Raw genomic sequence first — 22,123 nt, 5'->3', positions numbered from 1 at the left:
TTTTGTGCTTACCGAACGCAGTTCAGCTGTTTTTAAAAACTAACCGACAGGGATGAATTTCAAACCCATGCACGCAGAACAAATTGATTAACAATTCACCGCCTTCACCTCGCTGCCAGCCAAAAGATCAGAGGTCAATCATTGGTAAATTGAATCGAACCAATAAAAAATTAAAGCAATTCAAGCCATTGCTCGATCAAAAACGGACTTGATGTCTGTGTATATAAAATGTAATGACAAAGTTAGCACACTAGTCTTACAACAGGACTGGTGCAAATCTTTTTATAGACCAAATCATTTCGCTAACATTTCCAGTTTTTCTAAGCAACCTGTTAGAGCTTTGAAACTATCAACCGATGCGAAACAAAAAATTAGGGAAAAACCTAACTCTATATTGCTTCCGTTGTGAAACGATAGTTAATTGTGGAAAAACTCGGCCAAAAAAGTAACCTCGAGTTTTTCAAAACTCCTTGCCTTGAATGGTTTCAATAGGAAACGTATAACATTGGCCATCCGATTTTCTTCATGAACAAACTTAAAGTTTTTCATTGTTTGGTTGCTTGACTAGTCTGCTTAGACAAACTTCCTGGGTTTGCGAGCCGATTCTTTCCTCAAAGTTTTGTGATCTGACAAATTTTTTGGTGAGTTATTATGAAAACTAGGTAAATATTAGTTTTGTGCTTACCGAACTCAATCCAGGTGTTTTTAAAAACTAATCGACAGGGATGAATTTCAAACCCATGCACGCAGAACAAACTGATTAACACTTCACCGCCTTCACCTCGCGGCCAGCCTGTAAGATCAAAGGTCAATCATTGGTAAATTGAATCGAACCAATAAAAAATTTAAAGCAATTCAAGCCATTGCTCGATCAAAATCGGACTTGATGTCTGTGTATATAAAATGTAATGACGATGTTAGTACACTAGTCTTAGAACAGGACTGGTGGAAATCTTTTTATAGACCGAATCGTTTTGCTAAAATTTCCAATTTTTCTAAGAAACCTGTTAGAGCTTTGAAACTATCAACCGATGCGAAACAAAAAATTAAGGAAAACCTAACTTTATATCGCTTCCATTGTGAAACGATAGTTGTTTGTGGAAAAACTCGGCCAAAAAAGTAACCTCAAGTTTTTCAAAAATCCTTGTCTTGGATGGTTTGAATAGCAAAACGTATTACATTTGCCATCCAATTTTTTTCATGAACAAACTTGAAATTTTTCAACGTTTGGTTGCTTGACTATTCTGCTTAGACGAACTTCAATGTTTTGCGTGCTGATTCTTTCTCCTATTTTTTTTGACCTCACAAGTTTTTTGGTGAGTTATTAACAAAATTAGGTAAACATCCGTTTTTGTGTTTACCGATTTCAGTTCAGGTATTTGTAAAAAATTACTCGTCAGGGATGAGTTTCGAACCCAAGCACGCAGAACATATTGATTAACATTTCACCGCCTTCACCTCGCTGCCAGCCTGTAAGACCAGAGGTCAATCATTGGTAAATTGAATCGAACCAATAAAAAATTAAAGCAATTCAAGTCATTGCTCGATCAAAAATGGACTTGATGTCTGTATATATAAAATGTAATGACGAAGTTGGCACACTAGTCTTAGAATGGGACTGGTGGAAATTTTTTTTAGACCGAATCGTTTTGCTAACACTTCCAATTTTTCTAAGCAACCTGTTAGAGCTTTGAAACTATCAACCGATGCGAAACAAAAAATTAGGGAAAAACCTAACTCTATATTGCTTCCGTTGTGAAACGATAGTTAATTGTGGAAAAACTCGGCCAAAAAAGTAACCTCGAGTTTTTCAAAACTCCTTGCCTTGAATGGTTTCAATAGGAAACGTATAACATTGGCCATCCGATTTTCTTCATGAACAAACTTAAAGTTTTTCATTGTTTGGTTGCTTGACTATTCTGCTTAGACGAACTTCAATGTTTTGCGTGCTGATTCTTTCTCCTATTTTTTGTGACCTGACAAGTTTTTTGATGAGTTACTAACAAAATTAGGTAAACATCAGTTTTTGTGCCTACCGAACTCAGTTCAGGTGTTCATAAAAAAAGTACTCGACATGGATGAGCTTCGAACTCACGCACGCAGAGCATATTGATTAACAGTTCACCGCCTTCACCTCGCGACCAGCCTGTATGATCAGAGGTCAATCATTGGTAAATTGAAGCGAACCAATAAAAAATTAAAGCAAATCAAGTCATTGCTCGATCAAAAATGGACTTGATGTCTGTATATATAAAATGTAATGACGAAGTTGGCACACTAGTCTTAGAATGGGACTGGTGGAAATTTTTTTTAGACCGAATCGTTTTGCTAACACTTCCAATTTTTCTAAGAAACCTGTTAGAGCTTTGAAACTATCAACCGATGCGAAACAAAAAATTAAGGAAAACCTAACTTTATATCGCTTCCATTGTGAAACGATAGTTGTTTGTGGAAAAACTCGGCCAAAAAAGTAACCCCAAGTTTTTCAAAATCCTTGTCTTGGATGGTTTGAATAGCAAAACGTATTACATTTGCCATCCAATTTTTTTCATGAACAAACTTGAAATTTTTCAACGTTTGGTTGCTTGACTATTCTGCTTAGACGAACTTCAATGTTTTGCGTGCTGATTCTTTCTCCTATTTTTTGTGACCTGACAAGTTTTTTGATGAGTTACTAACAAAATTAGGTAAACATCAGTTTTTGTGCCTACCGAACTCAGTTCAGGTGTTCATAAAAAAAGTACTCGTCATGGATGAGCTTCGAACTCACGCACGCAGAGCATATTGATTAACAGTTCACCGCCTTCACCTCGCGGCCAGCCTGTATGATCAGAGGTCAATCATTGGTAAATTGAAGCGAACCAATAAAAAATTAAAGCAATTCAAGCCATTGCTCGATCAAAAACGGACTTGATGTCTGTGTATATAAAAGTAATGACGAAGTAAGCACACTAGTCTTAGAAAGGACTGGTGGAAATATTTTTATAGACCGAATCGTTTTGCTAAAATTTCCAATTTTTCTAAGCAACCTGTTAGAGTTTTGAAACTATCAACCGATGCTAAACAAAAAATTAAGAAAAAACTAACTTTATATTGCTTCCGTTGTGAAACGATAGTTGTATGAGGAAAAACTAGGCCAAAAAATTAACCTCAAGTTTTTCAAAAGTTCGTGCCTTGAATGGTTTTATTGGCAAATGTATTACATTGGCCATTCAATTTTTTTCATGAACAAACTTGAAGTTTTTCTATGTTTGGTTGCTTGACTATTCTGCTTAGACGAACTTCAATGTTTTGCGTGCCGATTCTTTCTCCAATTTTTTGTGACCTGACAAGTTTTTTGGTGAGTTATTAACAAAATTAGATAAACATCAGTTTTTGTGCCTACCGAATTCAGTTGAGGTGTTTGTAAAAAATTACCGGACAGGGATGGGTCACAAACGCACGCACGCAGAACAAAATGAATAGCACTCCAAAGCCTTCACCTCGCGGCCAGCTTGTAAGACTAGAGAGCAATCATAAGTATCGAATAAATGTTTAGCTTAAAACAAAAAGCGTATCAAATCAAGATATTGTTCGATCAAAAATAGACTTGACGTCTGAGTATATAAAATGTAATGACGAAATAAGCTCTCTAGTCTTAGTACAAGACTAGTGCAGATATTTTTATAGACCAAATCAATTCGCTAACCTTTCCAGTTTTTCTAAGCAACCTGTTAAAGCTTTGAAACTATCAAACGATGCGAAGCAAAAATTTAGAGAAAGCCGATTTTTTTTGCTTCCGTGTAAAAATGAGAGTTGTATGTTTAAAAATTTAGTTAAACAACCAAATTGAATTTTTATACAAAAATCCATGCCTTGAATGGTTTCAATAGAAAAATGTATACCATTGGTCATCTGAGTTTCTTAATGAACAAACTTGAAAACTTTCAACGTTTGGTTGCTTGACTAGTCTGCTTAGACGAACTTCAATGTTTTGCGTGCCGATTGTTTCTCCATTTTTTTGTGACCTGAAAAGTTTTTTGGTGAGTTATTAACAAAATTATATAAATATCAGTTTTTGTGCCTACCGAATTCAGTTCAGGTGTTTGTAAAAAATTACCGGACAGGGATGGGTTACAAACCCACGCACGCAGAACGAAATGAATAGCTCTTCAAAGCCTTCACCTCGCGGCCAGCTTGTAAGACCAGAGAGCAATCATAAGTATCGAATAAATGTTTAGCTTAAAACAAAAAATGTATCAAAACAAGATATTGTTCGATCAAAAATAGACTTGAAGTCTGTGTATATAATATGTAATGACAAAATAAGCTCTCTGGTCTTAGTACAGGACTAGTGCAGATATTTTTATAGACCAAATCGTTTCGCTAACATTTTCAGTTTTTCTAAGCAACCTGTTAGAGCTTTGAAACTATCAAACGATGCGAAGCAAAAAAATAGGGAAAAACCTAACTCTATATTGCTTCCGTTGTGAAACGATAGTTAATTGTGGAAAAACTCGGCCAAAAAAGTAACCTCGAGTTTTTCAAAACTCCTTGCCTTGAATGGTTTCAATAGGAAACGTATAACATTGGCCATCCGAGTCCTTAATGAACAAACTTGAAATTTTTCAACGTTTGTTTGCTTGACTAGTCTGCTTAGACTAACTTCAATGTTTTGCGTGCCGATTCTTTCTCCAATTTTTTGTGACCTGACGAGTTTTTTGGTGAGGTTTTATCAAATTAGGTAAACATCAGTTTTTGTGCCTACCGAATTCCGTTCAGGTGTTGTAAGAAATTACTCGACAGGGATGAGTTTCGAACCCACGCACGAAAAACAAATTGAATAACCCTTCACCGACTTCACTTCGCGGCCAGCCTGAAATACCAGAAATCAATTATTGGTAAATTGAATCGAACCAATAAAAAAATAAAGAAATCAAGCCATTGCTTGAACAAAAACGGACTTCATGTCTATGTATATAAAATGTAATGACGAAGTTAGCACACTAGACTTAGAATAGGACTGGTGCAAATCTTTTTATAGACCAAATCGTTTCGCTAAAATTTCAAGTTCTCCAAGCAATCTGTTACAGCTTTCAAATTATCAAACGAAGCGAAACAAAAAAAAGAGGAAACTTAAAATTGAATTGCTTCCGTTGGAAAACGATTGTTTTTTTTTTGGAAAGCCATAGCCCAAAAAGCAATCTGAATCTTTTCAAAAATCCATGCCTTGAAGGGTTTCAATAGAAAAACGTATAAAATTGGCCATCCGATTTTCTTCATGAACACATTTAAAGTTTTTCAACGTTTGGTTGCTTGATTAGTTTGCTTAAACGAACTTCAATGGTATGCGATTCGATTCTTTCTCCCAACTTTTGTGAAATGATGAACTTTTTGTTGATTTATTTATCAGTTTTTGTGCCTACCGAATTCAGTTCGGGTGTTTTTACAAAATTACTGGACAGGGATGGGTTTCCAACCCACGCACGCAGAACATATTGAATAGCACTTCAATGCCTTAAACTCTCGGGCAGCTAGTAAGATCAGAGGTCAATCAATGGTAAAATGAATCGAACCAATAAAAATTAAAGCAAAGTTGCTTCGCTTCAAATAGAATAGTTCTTTTCAAAACATTAATACAAAAAAACGTATCAAATCAAGCCAATGATCGAGCAAAAATAGACTTGACAACTGGGTATACAAAATATAACGACAAAATAGGCACTCTAGCCGTAGAACAGGACTAGTGCAAATCTTTTTATAGAGCAAATCGTTCCGCTAAATTATCGCTGTTAGAGCTTTGAAACTATCAAACAAATCAAAACAAAAAAGGGAAACCTATTTTTCTTTGCTTCCAATGCACGCACGCAGAACATATTGATTAACAATTCACCGCCTTCACCTCGCTGCCAGCCTGTAAGACCAGAGGTCAATCATTGGTAAATTGAATCGAACCAATAAAAAATATAAAGCAATTCAAGCCATTGCTCGATCAAAATCGGACTTGATGTCTGTGTATATAAAATGTAATGACAATGTTAGTACACTAGTCTTAGAACAGGACTGGTGGAAATCTTTTTATAGACCGAATCGTTTTGCTAAAATTTCCAATTTTTCTAAGCAACCTGTTAGAGTTTTGAAACTATCAAACGGTGCGAAACAAAAAATTAATGAAAACCTAAATTTATAATGGTTCCGCTGAAAAAAGATAGTTGTTTGTGGAAAAACTGGCCCAAAAAAGTAACCTGAAGTTTTTCAAAACTCCATGCTTTGAATGGTTTTAATAGAAAAACGTAAAAAATTGGCCATCCGATTTTCTTCATGAACAAACTCCAACTTATTTCAACGTTTGTTTGCTTGACTAGTCACCTTAGACGAGCTCCAATGGTTTGCGAGCCAATTTTTTGTCCAAATTTTTGTATTCTGACAATTTTTTAGGTGAATTATTAATAAAATTAGGTAAACATCACTTTTGTGCCTACCAAATTCAGTTCAGGTGTGTATAAGAAATTAATGGACAGGGATAATTTCCAACCCATGCACGGAGAACATATTGAATATCACTTCAACTCCTTCACTTCTCGGGCAACCTGTATGACCAGAAGTCAATTTTTTGTAAAATGAATCAAACCAATAAAAAATTAAAGCAAATTTGCTTCGCTTCAAATAGAATAGTTTTTTTTCTCAAATTAAAAAAACGTATGAAATCAAGCCATTGATCGATCAAAAAAGTTTTGCCGTCTGTGTATAGAAAACATAATGACGAAATAAGCACTCTAGTTGTAGAAAAGGACAGTTGCAAATCTTTTTAAGAGCAAATCGTTTCGCTAACATTTCAAGTTTTTCTAAGCAACCTGTCAGAGCTTTGAAACTATCAAACAAATCAAAACAAAAAATCAGAGAAACCTATTTTGAATTGCTTCCAATGAAAATCGATAGTTATTTGTGGAAAAACACGGCCAAAAAACTAACCTGATTTTTTTTAAAAACTCTATGCCTTGAATGGTTTCAAAAGAAAAACGTATAACATTGGCCATCCAATTTTCTTCATGAACAAACTTAGTAGTAGAAGAGTGAGGGAGAATGGGGGGTGGTTGCTGAACCCCATGTATTAACATAGGCTAAAGAGTATCCGGTCAGCAACCGATGTATTAAGATAGGGAATAGAGTTCCCAATGTATTAAAATAGGGAATAGGTTTCCCAATGTATTAAGATAGCAGGTTTCAGATGGTAAAGTTTCAGATGGTACGATGGTAACTTTCAGAAAAAATTTTGGCGCCCGAATTTTTTCTTAGCGTTTCTTAGCTAGCTTCTACAGTTTAGATGTTTTGATTTTGTTTTACAGGTTTGATTCAACGAGAAAACTATCTAAAACTATACTGAAACCTAACGAAACTTCGAGTAAAAAATAACATGTTTGGGGAATAAAGTTAAACTCAAAACATGAATTATATTAATCACTGCTTCGTATAATCAAATTACCACAAGTTTACAGTTAGTTAATCAATACTGAATTGAATGCTATTTCACTATCAGTTATATACAAGTTCAAAGGTTTTGTGTAAACTCCGTCGTCCTGAACTTGTCTTTTAGGGTAAAAGTAGCTCAATCCCTTCTTTGTTTGCTCGTATGTAGCAACCATATGATTAATGGTTCTAAACCCTCTGTTTGTTGAATTCAAGTTGATTGCTTCATCGAGTACTTTTCTGTAATTTTCCATAGGATCATCAACGGATTCCTCTAGATTTCTTTTATTCAATCTTTACTGCTAATTTTTATCTTGTCTGATTTGTTGTCATAGCAACAACAAGTCTTGCTGCATGAACATAGCATCTCCGTTCACCTAAATTCTTCTTTGAACAGACCAGGCTCTCGTTTATCATGCTTCTTGTGAACGCTACAACAAGTTCGTGGAAAAATTCAATTTTGAATCTGCTCTAAACTAATCTCTGCAAACTTTTTCTCTCAGTTTTTCTCAGTCACCTTCTTTCTCCGGACGCGTACAACCATACAAATTTTCCTCAGCAAATCTGGGTCCAATTTTAATTCCTCAAACTTATTTACATCACAAAACTTGCCGAAAAAATTGTAGTAAAGCTCAAGCACTCTCAGCTTTGCATACTGCAGAATGAAAAAACCGACTATTATGGGTTCTGTGTGCTCAATTGTTGACTTTAGTAACTCAATCTTGTACAAGTCTTTCTGAATAGTGTTCAACCGTTTGAAAAAGTGTTCATTAATTGCTTTGTGTGTTTTCTCATCATTCAAATACTTTGTGATCGTATGTCTCGATCTGTCCATTATCTGGTTACCGTAGGATAAATTACCTAAAAGCTTCATAGTCTCTGCAACAGCACCGGATAAAGGGTTCTCATCTCCTTTCCTTCTAGCACCAACAACTGATTGAACAAACTTGTTGAAGGATTTTTGACGAAGATACTGTACAAAATGATAAATTTTTGTACACTGTAAGCCAAGCTCCATATGAAAAATGAAAAGAAGGGTAAGGATGGAACCATTTTCTAGTTTGAAACTAGATATTAGCATTCGCTGGGGATGCTTAAGAAGATCATTTTCAATGGCATAATTTTGCATAGATTCTCCAACGTAATTTCTTCCAACTTCAGTGTTTTTAAAAAAAGGAGGAAATTTAGAAAATTTTGCTTTCAGTTCAACTGGAACAACTAAGTCACACGGAATATAGCCATAAAGAGATCCATATCTTATTTTTCCCAATAAAGAATCAGTAGAGAGAGGTCTTTCGTAGGGAAAGTTGGATCGGATAAGATTCTTAATTTTTTCGTTCGTTTTGAAGTTTTGCCACCACTCACATCTCTTTGATTTTGTAATCTTTGTTGCGATTGCACTCACGTCTCAAGTCATCCATCTCTCTCATTTTTTCCTCTATCAATATCTTTCTCGCTAAGTGAGGGACGAGTCTCCTGTGAAGGTAAAAATGATAATAGCATCCCAGTGCTTCAAACACAGTTTTGCAGTGATCGCAATATCAATCTACATTGAAACTGTCAATTTTCTTTTGATTTCCAGATGTGTGGAAGCTCTCAATTCTGCATTCTGGTTTTGTTTCTTGGTAGTAAGACATCAAAGCTTCGAGATCGGTTATGTCTAGCCTTGAATTTTTGCATATCGGAATCAAACTCCCATCTAAGGTACAATCATGTTGGCATGTCTTGACACATTGAATAGGGATAGAACTGCCTGGCATCAATTCCAACGATTGATTTGCAGATATTTGATGAATCACTGATAAAGTTTTGTCCACAACAGCTTTTCGCGTAAACACAATTGATGGTCCACCCGTCATATCCTCTCTAATTTTCTGGCACAAATCCTTACCATTTTCGCAAAATGGGTAGAATTTTTCATTAATGTTTTGTGCAGACAAATATTTGCTAGATTTGGAAAAGTACATCCAAGTTTTAACATATCAATTTTTTTCTGATGATAAAATTGAACTATTTTTTGCATTGCTTCAAGGGTTGGAACAACATCTTTGTTGTTGTATCACTGCAAAAAATCTTCAAATGTAGTCTTTCCATGTTTCTGCCAAATCTCCTGTAAATATTTGTAATTTTCCCATCCAGTTGCAGGTACTGACCTAATTTGAAGTTTCTTTAGTACTTTCTGCTTATCAAGTCCACTTGACCTCAACTTTTGATAATCCTGAAAGTCTTTATCAAGAGGGTTGTTGTTTCTCAGTTTACTGAAAAAGGCTTCGTATGGAGGTAATTCTTCATTCTCGAGCTCGTTCGCACTGTCAAACCACTCATAAGGGAAAATTTTTTTAAACTCACTTGCTTTGTAGGCTTTAAGAAAGGAGCCTAGAGATGTTGCTCCACCCAAAAAATTCATGATGTCGAGAAATTGTATGTCTCCAAACTGGAAAGATATGAAATCGTTAGCCTTTTTGATAACCATAGGTTCAGCTTCTTTATCATTGATTAAGTAGGGAATCAGATAGCTCTTGATCATGTTCAGATCATATCTTCCACTGTTAAAACCAAATATAGGTAAGGTGTTAACAAACCTCTCCAGATTTTGTTTCAAATCAATCAGCTGATTCTTCTGCATTCTTAAAAACTGAGTTGATATGTCAGTTTCCTCTGTATCTTCTCTAGAATTGTCTTCATATTCAAAACTTTCTTTTGAATGATTTCGAGATCTTTTATTCAACTTTGTGCTCAACTTTGTGCTCTTTGTGCTCAATTGTTGACTTTAGTAACTCAATCTCGTACAAAACTCTCTGAACAGTGTTTAATCGTTTGAAGGGTGGTTCAATAATTGCTTTGTGTGTTTTCTCATCATTCAAGTACTTTGTGATCGTATGTCTCGATCTGTCCATTATCTGCTAATCGTAGTATGAATTACCTAAAAGCTTCATAGTCTCTGCAACAACACCGGGTAAAGGGTTCTCATCTCCTTCCCTTCTAGCATCAACAACTGATTGAACAAACTTGTTGAAGCTTTTTTGAGAGAGATACTGTACAAAGCGGTAAACTTTTGTACACTGTAAGCCAAGCTCCATATGAAAATTGAAAAGAAGGGTAATGATGGAACATTTTTCTAGTTTGAAACTAGATATCTGCATTCGCTGGGGATGCTTAGGAAGATCATTTTCAATGGCATAATTTTGCATATATTCTCCAATGTAATTTCTTCTAACTTCAGTGTTTTTTTGAAAAAAAGGAGGAAAATAAGAAATCTTTGCTTTCAGTTCAGGTGAAACAACTCAATCACACGGAAAATAGACATAAAGACATCCATCTCTTATTTTTCCCAATAAAGAATCACTAGAGAGAGGTCTTTTGTATGGAAAGTTGGATCGGATAAGATTCTTAAATTTTTCGTTCATTTTGAAGTTTTGCCACCACTCACTTTCCCACATCTCTTTGATTTTGTAATCTTTTTCGCAAATTTACTCACGTCTCAAGTCATCCATCTCTCTCATTTTTTTTCCTCTCTCAATATTTTTCTCGCTAAGTGAGGGACGAGTGTCCTGGCAAGGACAAAATGGTAATAGCATCCCATTGCTTCAAACACAGTTTTGCAGTGATCAAAATATCCATATACATTGAAACATACAATTTTTTTATTTCCAGATGTGTGGAAGCTTTCAATTCTGCATTATGTTCTTGTTTCTTGGTAGTAAGACATCGCCGTAATCTCAAAGCTTTGAGATCGGTTATGTCTAGCCTTGCATTTTTGCATATCGGAATCAAACTCCCATCTTGTGTACAATCATGTTGGCATGTCTTGACTCCTTGAATAAGGATAGAACTGGCTGGCGTCAATTCCAACAATTGATTTGCAGATATTTGATGAATCTCTGATAAATGCTTTGTCCACAACAGCTTTCCGCGTAAACACAATTGATGGTCCACCTGTCATATCCTCTCTAATTTTCTGGCACAAATCTCTGTCAGTTTCGCAAAATGGGTAGAATTTTTCATTGGTTGATTTGTGCAGACAAATATTTGCTAGATTTGGAAGAATACATCCAAGTTTTTACAAATCATTTTCTTTCTGATGATAAAATTGAACCATTTTTTGCATTGCTTCAGGGGTTGGAACAACATCTTTGTTGTTGTATCACTGCAAAAATTCTTTAAATGTAGTCATTCCATGTTTCTGCCAACTCTCGTGTAAATAATTTTAATTTTCCCATCAAGATGCGTTTACAAATTTTTGTACACTGTAAGCCAAGCTCCATATGAAAATTGAAAAGAAGGGTAATGATGGAACCATTTTATAGTTTGGAACTAGATATTAGCATTCGCTGGGGATGCTTAAGAAGATCATTTTCATTGGCATAATTTTGCATAAATTCACCAATGTAATTTCTTCCAACTTCAGTGTTTTTAAAAAATGGAGGAAAATTAGAAATCTTTGCTTTCAGTTCATCTGGAACAACTAAGTCACACGAAATATAGCCATAAAGAGATCCATCTCTTACTTTTCCCAATAAAAAATCAGTAGAGAGAGGTCTTTTGTAGGGAAAGTTGGAACGGATATGATTCTTACTTTTTTCGTTCGTTTTGAAGTTTTGCCACCACTCACATTCCCACATCTCTTTGATTTTGTAATCTTTTTCGCGATTGCACTCACGTCTCAAGTCATCCATCTCTCTCATTTTTTCCTCTATCAATATCTTTCTCGCTAAGTGAGGGACGAGTCTCCTGTGAAGGTAAAAATGATAATAGCATCCCAGTGCTTCAAACACAGTTTTGCAGTGATCGCAATATCAATCTACATTGAAACAGTCAATTTTTTTTTGATTTCCAGATGTGTGGAAGCTCTCAATTCTACATTCTGACTTTGTTTCTTGGTAGTAAGACATCACCATATTCTCAAAGCTTCGAGATGGGTTATGTCTAGCATTGAATTTTTGCATATCGGAATGAAACTCCCATCTTTGAGCTACATCCCCATGATTTAAATCTGTCGAGGAAGCTTTTGTTTCAGTCGGCAAACAAGAGGTTAAAATTTTTATCTTGGAAGGTATTTCTTGTATAAGACTATATTCAGTAGTTTTCAGAACAAGGTTAATTAATTGCTCGATGTCCTTAATTTCAGAAATGCGGGGTATTGCTCCCCGTACTTCTGACTTGATAAGTGGGCGCTCTACCATTTGACCTACATCCCATGTTTATCAATTCTCGCGAAATTTTTTTAGCTTAGTCAGCAACTATGTTTTTTTTCTTCTCGTTCGCAGAAAATCTACTTGTTAGGAATTTCAATATGCAATAGATTATCTGGAGATAGTGATTACCATTTGAAGAGTGGCACTAGTTTTGGAGATGCGGGGCATCAATCCCCGTACCTCTCGCATGCAAAGCGAGCGCTCTACCATTTGAGCTACATCCCCATAGTTTAGAACTGTCGAGGAAGCTTTTATTTCAGTCGGCAAACAAGAGGTTATAAATTTTCTGGGAAGGTATTTCTTGCATAAGATTTCAATATTCAGTAGTTTTCTGAAGAAAATTAATTAAAAACTCGATGTCCTTAACTTTGGAGATGCGGGGTATTGCTCCCCGTACTTCTGGCTTGATAAGTGAGCGCTCTACCATTTGACCTACATCCCATGTTTTTCAAATCTCGCGGAATTTTTTTTCGCTTAGTCAGCAACTATGAAGTTTTTCTTTTCGTTCGCAGAAAATCTACTTGTTAGGAATATCAATATGCATTGGATTATCTGGAGATAGTGATTACCAGTTCATGAGTGACTCTAGATTTGGAGATGCGGGGCATTGTTCCCCGTACCTCTCGCATGCTAAGCGAGCGCTCTACCATTAAAGCTACATCCCCATGACTTAAAACTGTCGAGGAAGCTTTTGTTTCAGTCGGCAAACAAGAGGTTAAAATTTTTATCTTTGAAGGTATTTCTTGTATAAGACTATATTCAGTAGTTTTCAGAACAAGGTTAATTAATTGCTCGAGGTCCTTAATTTCGGAAATGCGGGGTATTGCTCCCCGTACTTCTGACTTGATAAGTGGGCGCTCTACCATTTGACCTACATCCCATGTTTATCAATTCTCGCGAAATTTTTTTCGCTTAGTCAGCAACTATGTTTTTTTTCTTCTCGTTCGCAGAAAATCTACTTGTTAGGAATTTCAATATGCAATAGATTATCTGGAGATAGTGATTGCCATTTGATGAGTGGCTCTAGTTTTGGAGATGCGGGGCATCAATCCCCGTACCTCTCGCATGCAAAGCGAGCGCTCTACCATTTGAGCTACATCCCAATAGTTTAGAACTGTCGAGGAAGCTTTTATTTCAGTCGGCAAACAAGAGGTTATAAATTTTCTGGGAAGGTATTTCTTGTATAAGACTGTATTCAGTAGTTTTCAGAACAAGGTTAAATAATTGCTCGATGTCCTTAATTTCGGAAATGCGGGGTGTTGCTCCCCGTACTTCTGACTTGATAAGTGGGCGCTCTACCATTTGACCTACATCCCATGTTTATCATTTCTCGCGAAATTTTTTTCGCTTAGTCAGCAACTATGTTTTTTTTTCTTCTCGTTCGCAGAAAATCTACTTGTTAGGAATTTCAATATGCAATAGATTATCTGGAGATAGTGATTGCCATTTGATGAGTGGCTCTAGTTTTGGAGATGCGGGGCATCAATCCCCGTACCTCTCGCATGCAAAGCGAGCGTTCTACCATTTGAGCTACATCCACATAGTTTAGAACTGTCGAGGAAGCCTTTATTTCAGTCGGCAAACAAGAGGTTAAAAATTTTCTGGGAAGGTATTTCTTGTATAAGATTTCAATATTCAGTAGTTTTCTGAAGAAAAATAATTAAAAACTCGATGTCCTTAACTTTGGAGATGCGGGGTATTGCTCCCCGTACTTCTGGCTTGATAAGTGGGCGCTCTACCATTTGACCTACATCCCATGTTTTTCAAATCTCGCGGAATTTTTTTTCGCTTAGTCAGCAACTATGAAGTTTTTCTTTTCGTTCGCAGAAAATCTACTTGTTAGGAATACCAATATGCAATGGATTATCTGGAGATAGTGATTACCATTTCATGAGTGACTCTAGATTTGGAGATGCGAGGCATTGATCCCCGTACCTCTCGCATGCTAAGCGAGCGCTCTACCATTTGAGCTACATCCCCATGTTTTAAAACTGTCGAGGAAGCTTTTGTTTCAGTCGGCAAACAAGAGGTTAAAATTTTTCTTGGAAGGAATTTCTTGTATAAGACTTCAATATTCAGTAGTTTTCAGAACAAGGTTAATTAATTGCTCGATGTCCTTAATTTCGGAGATGCGGGGTATTGTTCCCCGTACTTCTGACTTGATAAGTGGGCGCTCTACCATTTGACCTACATCCCATGTTTATCAATTCTCGCGAAATTTTTTTCGCTTAGTCAGCAACTATGTTTTTTTTCTTCTCGTTCGCAGAAAATCTACTTGTTAGGAATTTCAATATGCAATAGAGTATCTGGAGATAGTGATTGCCATTTGATGAGTGGCTCTAGCTTTGGAGATGCGGGGCATCGATCCCCGCACCTCTCGAATGCAAAGCGAGAGCTCTACTATTTGAGCTATATCCCCAGAATTAAGAACTGTCGAGGAAGCTTTTGTTTCAGTCGGCAAACAAGAGGTTATAAATTTTCTGGGAAGGTATTTCTTGTATAAGATTTCAATATTCAGTAGTTTTCTGAAGAAAGTTCATTAAAAACTCGATGTCCTAACTTTGGAGATGCGGGGTATTGCTCCCCGTACTTCTGGCTTGATAAGTGGGCGCTCTTCCATTTGACCTACATCCCATGTTTATCAAATCTCGGGGAATTTTTTTTTCGCTTAGTCAGCAACTATGCAGTTTTTCTTTTCGTTCGCAGAAAATCTTCTTGTTAGGAATTTCAAAATGCAATAGATCATCTGGAGATATTCATTACCATTTGATGAGTGACTCAAGTTTTTGGAGATGCGGGGCATTGATCCCCGTACCTCTCGCACGCTAAGCGAGCGCTCTACCATTTGAGCTACATCCCCATGATTTATAACTGTCGAGGAAGCTTTTGTTTCAGTCGGCAAACAAGAGGTTATAAATTTTCTGGGAAGGTATTTCTAGTATAAGATTTCAATATTCAGTAGCTTTCTGAAGAAAGTTAATTAAAAACTCGATGTCCTAACTTTGGAGATGCGGGGTATTGCTCCCCGTACTTCTGGCTTGATAAGTGGGCGCTCTTCCATTTGACCTACATCCCATGTTTATCAAATCTCGGGGAATTTTTTTTTCGCTTAGTCAGCAACTATGCAGTTTTTCTTTTCGTTCGCAGAAAATCTTCTTGTTAGGAATTTCAAAATGCAATAGATTATCTGGAGATAGTCATTACCATTTGATGAGTGACTCAAGTTTTTGGAGATGCGGTGCATTGATCACCGTACCTCTCGCATGCAAAGCGAGCGCTCTACCATTTGAGCTACATCCCCATGATTTATAACTGTCGAGGAAGCTTTTGTTTCAGTCGGCAAACAAGAGGTTATAAATTTTCTGGTAAGGTATTTCTTGTATAAGATTTCAATATTCAGTAGCTTTCTGAAGTAAGTTAATTAAAAACTCGATGACCTTAACTTTGGAGATGCGGGGTATTGCTCCCCGTACTTCTGGCTTGATAAGTGGGCGCTCTTCCATTTGACCTACATCCCATGTTTATCAAATCTCGCGGAATTTTTTTTCGCTTAGTCAGCAACTATGAAGTTTTTCTTTTCGTTCGCAGAAACTCTACTTGTTAGGAATTTCAATATGCAATAGATTATCTGGAGATAGTGATTACCATTTGATGAGTGACTCAAGTTTTGGAGATGCGGGGCATTGCTCCCCGTACCTCTCGCATGCTAAGCGGGCGCTCTAACATTTGAGCTACATCCCCGTGATTTATAACTGTCGAGGAAGCTTTTGTTTCAGTCGGCAAACAAGAGGTTATAAATTTTCTGGGAAGGTATTTCTTGTATAAGATTTCAATATTCAGTAGTTTTTTGATGAAAGTTAATTAAAAACTCGATGTCCTTAACTTTGGAGATGCGGGGTATTGCTCCCCGTACTTCTGGCTTGATAAGTGGGCGCTCTTCCATTTGACCTACATCCCATGTTTATCATTTCTCGCCGAATTTTTTTTCGCTTAGTCAGCAACTATGAAGTTTTTCTTTTCGTTCGCAGAAAATCTACTTGTTAGGAATTTCAATATGCAATAGATTATCTGGAGATAGTGATTACCATTTGATGAGTGACTCTAGATTTGGAGATCCGGTGCATTGATCCCCGTACCTCTCGCATGCTAAGCGAGCGCTCTACTATTTGAGCTACATCCCCATGATTTATAACAGTCGAGGAAGCTTTTGTTTCAGTCTGCAAACAGGAAGTTAATGTTTTTCTTGGAAGGTATTTCTTGTATAAAACTTCAATATTCAGTAGTTTTCTGAAGAAAGTTAATTAATTTCTCGATGACCTTAACTTCGGAGATGCGGGGTATTGCTCCCCGTACTTCTGGCTTGCTAAGTAGGCGCTCTACCATTTGAGCTACATCCCATGTTTATCAAATCTTGCGGAATTTTTTTTCGCTTAGTCAGCAATTATGAAGTTTTTCTTTTCGTTCGCAGAAAATTGGGATTATCTGCAGATAGTGATTACCATTTGGTGACTGGCTCTAGTTTTGAAGATGCGGGGCATCGATCCCCGTACCTCTCGCATGCCAAGCGAGCGCTCTACCATTTGAGCTACATCCCCGTAGTTTAGAACTGTCGAGGAAGCTTTTATTTCAGTCGGCAAACAAGAGGTTAGAAATTTTCTGGGAAGGTATTTCTTGAATAAGATTTCAATATTCAGTAGTTTTCTGAAGAAAATTAATTAAAAACTCGATGTCCTTAACTTTGGAGATGCGGGGTATTGCTCCCCGTACTTCTGGCCTGATAAGTGGGCGCTCTACCATTTGACCTTCATCCCATGGTTTTCAAATCTCGCGGAATTTTTTTTCGCTTAGTCAGCAACTATGAAGTTTTTCTTTTCGTTCGCAGAAAATCTACTTGTTAGGAATTTCAATATGCAATAGATTATCTGGAGATAGTGATTACCATTTGATGAGTGACTCTAGATGTGAAGATGCGGGGCATTGATCCCCGTACATCTCGCATGCTAAGCGAGCGCTCTACCATTTGAGCTACATCCCCATGATTTATACCTGTCGAGGAAGCTTTTGTTTCAGTCGGCAAACAAGAGGTTAAAAGTTTTCTTGGAAGGTATTTCTAGTATAAGACTTCAATATTCAGTAGTTTTCTGAAGAAGGTTAATTAATTGCTCGATGTCCTTAACTTCGGAGATGCGGAGTATTGCTCCCCGTACTTCTGGCTTGCTAAGTAGGCGCTCTACCATTTGACCTACATCGCATGTTTATCAATTCTCGCGAAATTTTTTTTGGATTAGTCAGCAACTAAGAAGTTTTTCTTTTCGTTCGCAGAAAATCTACTTGTTAGGAATTTCAATATGCAATAGATTATCTGGAGATAGTGATTACCATTTGATGAGTGGCTCTAGCTTTGGAGATGCGGGGCATCGATCCCCGTGCCTCTCGCATGCAAAGCGAGAGCTCTACTATTTGAGCTACATCCCCATAATTTAGAACTGTCGAGGAATCTTTTGTTTCAGTCGGCAAACAAGAGGTTAAAAATTTTCTGGGAAGGTATTTCTTGTATAAGATTTCAATATTCAGTAGTGCTCTGAAGAAAGTTAATTAAAAACTCGATGTCCTTAACTTTGGAGATGCGGGGTATTGCTCCCCGTACTTCTGGCTTGATAAGTGGGCGCTCTACCATTTGACCTACATCCCATGTTTATCAAATCTCGCGGAATTTTTTTCGCTTAGTCAGCGACCATGAAGTTTTTTTTTCGTTCGCAGAAAATCTACTTGGTAGGAATTTCAATATGCAATAGATTATCTGGAGATAATGATTCCCATTTGATGAGTGACTCTAGATTTGGAGATGCGGGGCATTGATCCCCGTACCTCTCGCACCTCAGCGAGCGCTCTACTATTTGAGCTACATCCCCATAATTTATAACTGTCGAGGAAGCTTTTGTTTCAGTCGGCGAACAAGAGGTTAAAATTTTTCTTGGAAGGTATTTCTTGAATAAAACTTCAATATTCAGTAGTTTTCTGAAGAAAGATAATTAATTGCTCGATGACCTTAACTTCGGAGATGCGGGGTATTGCTCCCCGTACTTCTGGCTTGCTAAGTAGGCGCTCTACCATTTGACCTACATCCCATGTTTATCAAATCTCGCGGAATTTTTTTTCGCTTAGTCAGCAATTATGAAGTTTTTCTTTTCGTTCGCAGAAAATTGGGATTATCTGCAGATAGTGATAACCATTTGATGAGTGGCTCTAGTTTTGGAGATGCCGGGCGTCGATCCCCGTACCTCTCGAATACATAGCGATTACTCTACCATTTGACCTACATTCCATGTTTATCAAATCTCGCGGAATTTTTTTTCGCTTAGTCAGCAATTATGAAGTTTTTCTTTTCGTTCGCAGAAACTTGTGATTATCTGCAGATAGTGATTACCATTTGATGAGTGGCTCTAGTTTTGGAGATACCGGGCATCGATCCCCGTACCTCTCGAATACATAGCGAGCACTCTACCATTTGAGCTACATCCCCATAGTTTAGAACTGTCGAGGAAGCTTTTGTTTCAGTCGCCAAACAAGAGGTTAAAAATTTTCTGGGAAGGTGTTTCTTGTATATGATTTCAATATTCAGTAGTTTTCTGAAGAAAATTAATTAAAAACTCGATGTCCTTTACTTTGGAGATGCGGGGTATTGCTACCCCTACTTCTGGCTTGATAAGTGGGCGCTCTACCATTTGACCTACATCCCATGTTTAGCAAATCTCGCGGAATTTTTTTTCGCTTAGTCAGCAACTATGAAGTTTTTCTTTTCGTTCGCAGAAAATCTACTCGTTAGGAATTTCAATATGCAAAAGATTATCCGGAGACAGTGTTTACCAGTTAATGAGTGACTCTAGATTTGGAGATGCGGGGCATTAATCCCCGTACCTCTCGCATGCTAAGCGAGCGCTCTACTATTTGAGCTACATCCCCATGATTTATAACTGTCGAGGAAGCTTTTGTTTCAGTCGGCAAACAAGAGGTTAAAATTTTTCTTGGAAGGTATTTTTTGTATAAGACCTCAATATTCAAGACCTCAAGACCTGTATTTCAGTAGTTTTCTGAAGAAAGTTAAATAATTGCTCGATGTCCTTAACTTCGGAGATGCGGGGTATTGATCCCCGTACTTCTGGCTTGCTAAGAAGGCGCTCTACCATTTGACCTACATTCCATGTTTATCAAATCTCGCGGAATTTTTTTCGCTTAGTCAGCAACTATGAAGTTTTTTTTTCGTTCGCAGAAAATCTACTTGTTAGGAATTTCAATATGCAATAGATTACCTTCAGATAGTGATTACCATTTGATGAGTGGCTCTAGATTTGGAGATGCGGGGCATCGATCCCCGTACCTCTCGCATGCAAAGCGAGAGCTCTACTATTTGAGCTACATCCCCATAATTTAGAACTGTCGAGGAAGCTTTTGTTTCAGTCGGCAAACAAGAGGTTATAAATTTTCTGGGAAGGTATTTCTTGTAAAAGATTTCAATATTCAGTAGTTTTCTGAAGAAAATTAATTAAAAACTCGATGTCCTTAACTTTGGAGATGCGGGGTATTGCTCCTCGTACTTCTGGCTTGATAAGTGGGCGCTCTACCATTTGACCTACATCCCATGGTTTTCGAATCTCGCGGAATTTTTTTTTGGCTTAGTCAGCAACTATGAAGTTTTTTTTCGTTCGCAGAAAATCTACTTGTTAGGAATTTCAATATGCAATAGATTATCTGCAGATAGTGCTTACCATTTGATGAGTGGCTCTAGTTTTGGAGATGCGGGGCATCGATCCCCGTACCTCTCGCATGCAAAGCGAGAGCTCTACTATTTGAGCTACATCCCCATAATTTAAAACTGTCGAGGAAGCTTTTGTTTCAGTCGGCAAACAAGAGGTTATAAATTTTCTGGGAAGGTATTTCTTGTATAAGATTTCAATATTCAGTAGTTTTCTGAAGAAAATTAATTAAAAACTCGATGTCCTTAAGTTTGGAGATGCGGGTTATTGCTCCCCGTACTTCTGGCTTGATAAGTGGGCACTCTACCATTTGACCTACATCCCATGGTTTTCAAATCTCGCGGAATTTTTTTTCGCTTAGTCAGCAACTATGAAGTTTTTCTTTTCGTTCGCAGAAAATCTACTTGTTAGGAATTTCAATATGCAATAGATTATCTGGAGATAGTGCTTACCATTTGATGAGTGGCTCTAGTTTTGGAGATGCGGGGCATCGATCCCCGTACCTCTCGCATGCAAAGCGAGAGCTCTACTATTTGAGCTACATCCCCATCATTTAAAACTGTCGAGGAAGCTTTTGTTTCAGTCGGCAAACAAGAGGTTATAAATTTTCTGGGAAGGTATTTCTTGTATAAGATTTCAATATTCAGTAGTTTTCTGAAGAAAATTAATTAAAAACTCGATGTCCTTAACTTTGGAGATGCGGGGTATTGCTCCTCGTACTTCTGGCTTGATAAGTGGGCGCTCTACCATTTGACCTACATCCCATGGTTTTCGAATCTCGCGGAATTTTTTTTCGCTTAGTCAGCAACTATGTAGTTTTTTTCGTTCGCAGAAAATCTACTTGTTAGGAATTTCAATATGCCATAGATTATCTGCAGATAGTGATTACCATTTGATGAATGGCTCTAGTTTTGGAGATGCGGGGCATCGATCCCCGTACCTCTCGCATGCAAAGCGAGCGCTCTACCATTTGAGCTACATCCCCATGATTGATAACTGTCGAGGAAGCTTTTGTTTCAGTCGGCAAACAAGAGGTTAAAATTTTTCATGGAAGGTATTTCTTGTATAAGACCTCAATATTCAGTAGTTTCTGAAAAAGGTTAATTAATTGCTCGATGTCCTTAATTTCGGAGATTTGGGGTATTGCTCCCCGTACTTCTGGCTTGATAAGTGGGCGCTCTTCCATTTGACCTACATCCCATTTTCATCAAATCTCGCGGAATTTTTTTTCGCTTAGTCAGCAACTATAAAGTTTTCTTTTCGTTCGCAGAAAATCTACTTGTTAGGAATTTCAATATGCAATAGATTATCTGGAGATAGAGATTACCATTTGATGAGTGACTCAAGTTTTGGAGATTCGGGGCATTGATCCCCGTACCTCTAGAATGCTAAGCGAGCTCTCTACCATTTGAGCTACATCCCAATGATTTATAACTGTCGAGGAAGCTTTTGTTTCAGTCGGCAAACAAGAGGCTAAAATTTTTCTTGAAAGGTATTTCATGTATAAGACTTCAATATTCAGTAGTTTTCTGAAGAAAGTTAATTAATTGTTCGATGTCTTTAACTTCGGAGATGCGGGGTATTGCTCCCCCGTACTTCTGGCTTGCTAAGTAGGCGCTCTACCATTTTACCATTTGACATACATCCCATGTTTATCAAATCTCGCGGAATTTTTTTTCGCTTAGTCAGCAACTATGAAGTTTTCTTTTCGTTCGCAGAAAATCTACT

The 22,123-nt window shown here is 37.2% G+C and overlaps 3 non-coding genes across 3 annotated transcripts; all 3 read right to left on the bottom strand.

The window, feature by feature from the left end:
* Window positions 1-15,428: 15,428 nt before the first annotated feature.
* Trnaa-agc (transfer RNA alanine (anticodon AGC)) lies at window positions 15,429-15,501 on the bottom strand. Its single transcript has one exon. It is a non-coding gene; the product is annotated as a tRNA-Ala (tRNA).
* A 1,662-nt stretch (window positions 15,502-17,163) lies between these two features.
* On the bottom strand, window positions 17,164-17,236 carry Trnaa-ggc (transfer RNA alanine (anticodon GGC)). Its single transcript has one exon. It is a non-coding gene; the product is annotated as a tRNA-Ala (tRNA).
* A 4,071-nt stretch (window positions 17,237-21,307) lies between these two features.
* Trnaa-ugc (transfer RNA alanine (anticodon UGC)) lies at window positions 21,308-21,380 on the bottom strand. Its single transcript has one exon. It is a non-coding gene; the product is annotated as a tRNA-Ala (tRNA).
* Window positions 21,381-22,123: the final 743 nt, after the last annotated feature.

The sequence above is a fragment of the Symsagittifera roscoffensis genome, chromosome 1 (assembly GCF_963678635.1).
Source record: "Symsagittifera roscoffensis chromosome 1, txSymRosc1.1, whole genome shotgun sequence".
NCBI classification, from domain to species: Eukaryota; Metazoa; Xenacoelomorpha; order Acoela; family Convolutidae; genus Symsagittifera; species Symsagittifera roscoffensis.
This window is presented reverse-complemented; position numbering and strand designations above follow the sequence as displayed.